The following is a 7,500-nucleotide window of genomic DNA, read 5'->3' as shown; positions in this document are numbered from 1 at the left end:
CGAAGGCACCCGAAATATCCACCATAACTCCGAGGACGTACTTCCGCGTGGATGAGTGTACAATACTTACGACTTTGTTGATAGCATCAGAAGTTGACTTTCGAGCTCGGAATCCGTATTGCGAGTCACTCATTCCACGTAGGACTCTATGACTAGACAGTCTAGAGACCAGCAGCTTCTCAAATGTCTTTCCCAAGACGTCCAGGAGACAAATCGGACGGTAGGATTTGGGCATCATTGGGTCCTTATCAGGAGCCTTTTTAATAATAATAACCTCTGCCGTCTTCCAGCAGGTTGGGAAGACCTGTGTTTCCATGCATCTGTTGTATATTTTCGTGAGGCCCGGAGCCAGTTTGTTTGCAATACATTGCAGAACTTCTGCAGGAATTGCATCCGGCCCCGGGGCCTTGCGCTTTGCAAAGGAGCGAATAGCTGCCTTCACTTCCTCGATGGAGTAGGGGTACACCTGTATGTTGTTGTGGTAGTGTAACTGGTCTTGCCGTCTTATTTCCTGCTGCATCTCGGTGTCAGTGTCAGGTCGATCGTCTGGGAGGAGCACCCTCATTAGCTCCTCAGCGGTCTCTGACCAGTCCTGTGTCATTCTGTCTGCGTCGCCGACTCTTACAGTCGAGAGATGCATTGGTGAGTGAATTTTTTCCCTAACTATTTTGTATGGTGTACCCCATGGATCCAGAGTCAGGTGAGACTTTACAAAATCTTCCCAGCTCCGCTGGCGATGTTGTCGGAGAGTCTCCTTGAAGAGCCATTTCCTTCTCCTATACTGGGCAAGATGGTAGTGCCGTTCCTCCTGGGTGAAGGACCTTTGATAGCTGCTTCGTGCTCTTCTCATAGACTGCCTGAGCCGGGTGAGCTCTGGAGTCCATGGAGAAGTCGCTTTTCGTATGAAGCGCCTTCGCGTTGGTATTGCCGCGGCCAAAGCCGCCCTGATTGAGACAATTAAGGCCCCTACGGCCTCCTCCACTTCAAAAGGACCGTCTCCCAGCTCCGGAGGATGAAATTCCGCCTCCAACAGGTCCCAGTCTGCTCTCCCGTAGTCGTACTGCATTGTCCACCCCTCTGGCACATGCTCCACTTGTGATGCTATCGTAAATTCAATAGCGTTATGATCACTGGTGGTAATGTTGTCATTGACCTGCCAATTTTGAATAGTATTCACAATGTTTGTTGTACAGAGCGTGACATCAATAAAGGACGCTGCCCCAGCTCTGCTCCTGTAGGTAGGAGGGTTGCCGGGGAGATTTACAACATTTAAATTATGTTCCATAATTATATCTTCCAGTGCCTGTCCTCTTTGATCTTGAACTTGGCTGTGCCATAGGGGGGATTTTGCGTTACTGTCCATTGCTATTATTATTGCTTTGCCTGCTAGGGCTCGCAATACTGTAGATAACTGCCCAAGATAAATATTGATTGGATCCCTGTATTGACAGTATATATTGATTATATACCAAAATGTATTATAAAAGTTTATCTCCACAACCGTTACATGGGAGGTGCAATACTGTGTCAAGACAGTGGTTTTGATTAACTTGTTGTAAATGACAATTGCTGACATGGGATTTGGACCCATTGATATTACCTGGGCAGTGACGGGAAAGCCTGTGACCTTGCCGGAGGCAGAGCTTGGCTCTTGAATTAGCATAACATCGATGTTCTTTTCTTCCGCTATCTTTCGGAGCTCCTGAGTTACGAGGGAGCTCCTCATAGCATTTATTTGCAGGACTTTTATCTTAGTCCGGATGTCTGGTGTAGAAATGGCTATCAGGCCATACCTGGGCAGGATCAAAACCAATCCTGCCGTGCATCTTGACCATGTTTTTATAGGTCTTGTCAATATCAAACTCCCGACCCCGTCTGATATATAATTTTGACACTAAGTCTTGTAATTTTTCGAAGTCTGTGGGAATATTTAACGCGGCAAGATGAATACAGTCTGCATCCTCCAGTGCCGGGAATGTGACCTTCTCTCCGCGAGGATGCCCGACCCTCACCAGCTGCCTCAGAGCCGCGTTTAGGGCTGTGGGTTCCTCCAGTCTTGACAGTCTTAACGTTTCCTCACAGATGGTGTATGTGTCTCCTGGTGGACACTGAGTGTACATTTTTCCAACTTGAATTGTTTCAACATCCTCTTGCGTCATTTTTGGAGTCTGCTGGTGCTCTGCTGCAGAGACTGGCGCGGCAGCCGACGACGACTCCGCCCCCGAGGACGAGCGGGAACCCCCGCTCCCGGCGGATGAAGCCGCCCCGCCGGTCACCGCCACCTCCCGGAAGCCTAGATGACCCCTCCCTGTGGCCAGGAAACCCCCGACCTGACAGGAGAAATCCGTCGACTCCGGCCGCTCTGTCGGAACAGGAAGTGTGTAGGTCTCTCCCTCCTTGCGCGTGAGAAAGCCCCCACTCTGTGAAGAGGTAGACTCCAAGTTGGTCTGCTCGGTCGCCGGATCTCCTGGAGGACTCCTCCTAATGGCCAGGAAGGACCCAACCTGGCAGGAGAAGTCCCGCATCTCCGGTTGCACGTCTGGAACTAAGACAGAATAGACCTTCCACTCCTCCTCTCGCTCGTCGACCACCGAGGGCAGAGATTCCTGTGATTCCTTGAGCTTCCGCCACCGACCTGCATCTCGCAACTGTTTGCTCGGTGATTTTCGAGTGACTCTATAGCGCGTTGCCATAGTCTGTCCTCTGTATGAGCCGCTGTATCATTATTTTATAGGTTGCACACTCCTTACCGGGAGTGTTGCAGGTGCGTTTCCGGTATTTACAAGGGATGCAGGTGGGCGTTTCTTTGTCGCACTTTGTTTTGTCATGCTTTTCGCTTCCACAATTCCCACATACTGGGTTTAGGAAGCTACAGTATTTTGCAACATGTCCGTAATCGTGACATTTGGTACATTTAGCAAGGGCAGTATAGTCCTTGACGGATATTGCATTATAGCCTACGTATAGTCTATTGGTTGTAATGATCTGTTTACGCAATTCCGGTGACACTTCAATGGCATGGTGCACAGTGTTTCTGTCACGAGGACCTGCCTTGAAGCGGACCTTGAATTGTTCTATGAATTCTTCGCGAGTCATTTTGTCCTCAAAATTCTGTGCGTAAACACAGTCAGCCACGTCGTCCTGGGTCATATATGATGGTACATCGTACATCATCATAAGTGGCCTTCGCTTTCTGGGCTTTTCGCATGTAAATGACTCCTGAATTTTAGTATTGTTCATTAGTTTGTCACTGTCCTCAGTAGAGGCCAGTTCGACTATCAATACGTTTTTTGTAGTCCTTATCTGATTTATTTTGATTTTATCTACTCTAGGGTTTATACTCTTTTCAAACTTGGCTTTTGCCGTTTTGATATCGTCCCCTTTCTTAGGCTTTATGAAGACTGTTGGGACAGCTTTCTGTACGTTCTGCTTTATCGTGTCTTGCACCGTACGTTTTGTCGTGATTGGTGCTGCCGCAACTGCAGCATAAGACTTCTGGGGCTTTGCCGCCTCTTTTCTAAGGCGGTCATTTTCCGCCTTTATCTCTTCATATTGCCCCTCGAGCTTGGCATGCGCCAGAGCCCAGTTGGCAACTTCCTCTTTGATCACCCTGATTTGATCTGCGGTGATCTTTCCATGTTTAACGCTTCGGTCTAGAAGCCGAAGAAAATGGGCGTGTCGCTCCATGACGGAGACGTTTGATCTTGCATCGAATGGAGCGTCTTGCTCCAATAGCGCCGTATCACTCTCCACGTTTTCTGCCATCATTGATTGAATTGAAGAGTGATAAATTGGAGGCCCGTCTCTTACCCCGGACCGGCCTCTCTGGCATGGGGGGGGGCAAATTGCAGCTCGCTCACCAGTCCCGCCCCTTGACCAAGAGCTTTAAGAGCTGCTGGGTTTAACACGCCGTTTCCAGCGCACTAGTCCCCTTCCACAACCACATCAATGGGGATTTCACCCGTCCCTCCCCGGCAAATGCCCACCGCATTCCGGAGAGGCGGATTCACCTCTCGGCCTTCGCCCCCTACTCGGCCGAGTTCCCACCTAAAGGCCAAGAACCCAGTCCTACCCAGGTGCTGGGTCGGTCCCCCAGACTTTCGGGGGTCTGGCCCCATCTAACCTAGCCGGGGACATGTCACCATGCCCCGGCTTGACGGAGCATGTCCGGGACATCCCGTTCACGGCGATGAGCCTTTGCCGGCTCGGGCCGTGATCCCTCCCCAGCGAATGTGGCCGTGGGGTTTGCAGAGCTGAGATGTTGTTTGCCCTGCGAGGGACAGATCTTGTGTCCCTTGCGACGCAGCTTCCCCTGCGCCATGCACCCTTTGCTTTCGCCTTGGGTTGGGGGACCATTTAACGTCGTCCAGGACGTGAGGAACTGCAGCAGCCAGACCGCAGGGCCCCAGGATCGTCGTGAGACTTACCCTCATACCCTCGCCCAGCCGCCGCGCTCAACTCAGGAGAGACAGGTGGTGTGTCTCTCGTTACGCAGCTTCCCCTGCGCCACGCACCCTTTGCTTTCGCTTGGGTTGGGGGCACTTAACGTCTTGCCGCGACGGGAGTTTTACGTCCTACCTTGACACACGACAACCCTCACAAATCCACAGCCCAGAGATGTTGAAGGTGGTAGCTGGGTCTTATATTGTGGAGTTTGACATCATCGAGACGGTGCGGCACTCAAGCCCGAGTTACGTTCCCCAGGGGGGTCTCCACACGTACCGGGGGATCATGACCGACCATGTCTCACCCACCGCTTTTGCTAATTAACGGTGGGCCAGTGCGGACCGTGAGGATTGCACCCAGTTAAGGGCTAGCCGTTTAACGTCATGCATGGACGGCCCATCCCGTGTTAGCTTCGCCCCATCTAAGGGGGTTACTGAGCCAGAGAGCCACGACAAGGCCACGAGATTGGACATTACGGTCCCCGCCCCACTCAGGTTCCTCTGAGCCCCGACGCGTTCGTTGACTTCAGGGAATCAGAGGGTCTCCTGGCGGTTTTAACCCAGTTATGGGAGGCAACACACCTCCCCCAGGTGGCGCTGCGCAGACCGCTTTTCTCTGGAGTAGATAGGGACAGCGGGAATCTCGTTAATCCATTCATGCGCGTCACTAATTAGATGACGAGGCATTTGGCTACCTTAAGAGAGTCATAGTTACTCCCGCCGTTTACCCGCGCTTGCTTGAATTTCTTCACGTTGACATTCAGAGCACTGGGCAGAAATCACATTGCGTCAACACCCGCTAGGGCCATCGCAATGCTTTGTTTTAATTAGACAGTCGGATTCCCCCAGTCCGTGCCAGTTCTGAGTTGATCGTTGAATGGCGGCCGAAGAGAATCCGCGCACCCGCGCGCCCCCGGAGGAGCACGCTAAGGCGGACGCGGCCTCGCAGCAAGGAAGATCCGTGGGAGGCCAAGGCACGGGACCGAGCTCGGATCCTGCACGCAGGTTGAAGCACCGGGGCGCGAACGCCGCGCAGGCGCGCGCATCCTGCACCGCCGGCCAGCACGAGGCCAACCAACGGCGAGAGCAGACCACGCCCGCGCTAAACGCCCGCACTTACCGGCACCCCTACGGCACTCACCTCGCCCAGGCCCGGCACGTTAGCGCTGACCCACTTCCCGACCAAGCCCGACACGCCCCGATCCTCAGAGCCAATCCTTATCCCGAAGTTACGGATCCAATTTGCCGACTTCCCTTACCTACATTATTCTATCGACTAGAGGCTCTTCACCTTGGAGACCTGCTGCGGATATGGGTACGAACCGGCGCGACACCTCCACGTGGCCCTCTCCCGGATTTTCAAGGTCCGAGGGGAAGATCGGGACACCGCCGCAACTGCGGTGCTCTTCGCGTTCCAAACCCTATCTCCCTGCTAGAGGATTCCAGGGAACTCGAACGCTCATGCAGAAAAGAAAACTCTTCCCCGATCTCCCGACGGCGTCTCCGGGTCCTTTTGGGTTACCCCGACGAGCATCTCTAAAAGAGGGGCCCGACTTATATCGGTTCCGCTGCCGGGTTCCGGAATAGGAACCGGATTCCCTTTCGCCCAACGGGGGCCAGCACAAAGTGCATCATGCTATGACGGCCCCCATCAACATCGGATTTCTCCTAGGGCTTAGGATCGACTGACTCGTGTGCAACGGCTGTTCACACGAAACCCTTCTCCGCGTCAGCCCTCCAGGGCCTCGCTGGAGTATTTGCTACTACCACCAAGATCTGCACCGACGGCGGCTCCAGGCAGGCTCACGCCCAGACCCTTCTGCGCCCACCGCCGCGACCCTCCTACTCGTCAGGGCTTCGCGGCCGGCCGCGAGGACCGGCCATGACTGCCAGACTGACGGCCGAGTATAGGCACGACGCTTCAGCGCCATCCATTTTCAGGGCTAGTTGCTTCGGCAGGTGAGTTGTTACACACTCCTTAGCGGATTCCGACTTCCATGGCCACCGTCCTGCTGTCTTAAGCAACCAACGCCTTTCATGGTTTCCCATGAGCGTCGATTCGGGCGCCTTAACTCGGCGTTTGGTTCATCCCACAGCGCCAGTTCTGCTTACCAAAAGTGGCCCACTTGGCACTCCGATCCGAGTCGTTTGCTCGCGGCTTCAGCATATCAAGCAAGCCGGAGATCTCACCCATTTAAAGTTTGAGAATAGGTTGAGGTCGTTTCGGCCCCAAGGCCTCTAATCATTCGCTTTACCGGATGAGACTCGTACGAGCACCAGCTATCCTGAGGGAAACTTCGGAGGGAACCAGCTACTAGATGGTTCGATTAGTCTTTCGCCCCTATACCCAGCTCCGACGATCGATTTGCACGTCAGAATCGCTACGGACCTCCATCAGGGTTTCCCCTGACTTCGTCCTGGCCAGGCATAGTTCACCATCTTTCGGGTCCCAACGTGTACGCTCTAGGTGCGCCTCACCTCGCAATGAGGACGAGACGCCCCGGGAGTGCGGAGGCCGCCGCCCCGTGAAGGGCGGGGAAGCCCCATCCTCCCTCGGCCCGCGCAAGGCGAGACCTTCACTTTCATTACGCCTTTAGGTTTCGTACAGCCCAATGACTCGCGCACATGTTAGACTCCTTGGTCCGTGTTTCAAGACGGGTCGTGAAATTGTCCAAAGCTGAAGCGCCGCTGACGGGAGCGATTATTCCGCCCGAGAGCATCCCGAGCCAACAGCGGCGCGGGTCCGGGGCCGGGCCAGGTAGGTCCGTCATCCGGGAAGAACCGCGCGCGCTTGCCGGGAGCCCGAGCGCCCAAAGGGGCGAATCGACTCCTCCAGATATACCGCCGAGCAGCCAGCCAGGACACCGGGGCTCTGCCCAACAGACGCGAACCGAGGCCCGCGGAAGGACAGGCTGCGCACCCGGGCCGTAGGCCGGCACCCAGCGGGTCGCGACGTCCTACTAGGGGAGAAGTGCGGCCCACCGCACACCGGAACGGCCCCACCCCGCGGCGAGTGGAAAGGCAACCGGACACGACCCCGCCGCGGATTGCTCCG

At 54.6% G+C, this 7,500-nt stretch overlaps 1 pseudogene; it reads right to left on the bottom strand.

Moving 5' to 3' along the window:
* Nucleotides 1-5,050: 5,050 nt before the first annotated feature.
* The window catches only part of LOC126331641 (large subunit ribosomal RNA), a 2,974-nt pseudogene continuing 524 nt past the window's right edge, over nucleotides 5,051-7,500 (bottom strand).

This window comes from Schistocerca gregaria, unplaced genomic scaffold (genome assembly GCF_023897955.1).
Source record: "Schistocerca gregaria isolate iqSchGreg1 unplaced genomic scaffold, iqSchGreg1.2 ptg001384l, whole genome shotgun sequence".
Lineage (NCBI taxonomy): Eukaryota > Metazoa > Arthropoda > Insecta > Orthoptera > Acrididae > Schistocerca > Schistocerca gregaria.
The sequence above is the reverse complement of the archived record's forward strand: the minus strand, read 5'-3'. Positions and strand labels throughout refer to the sequence as shown.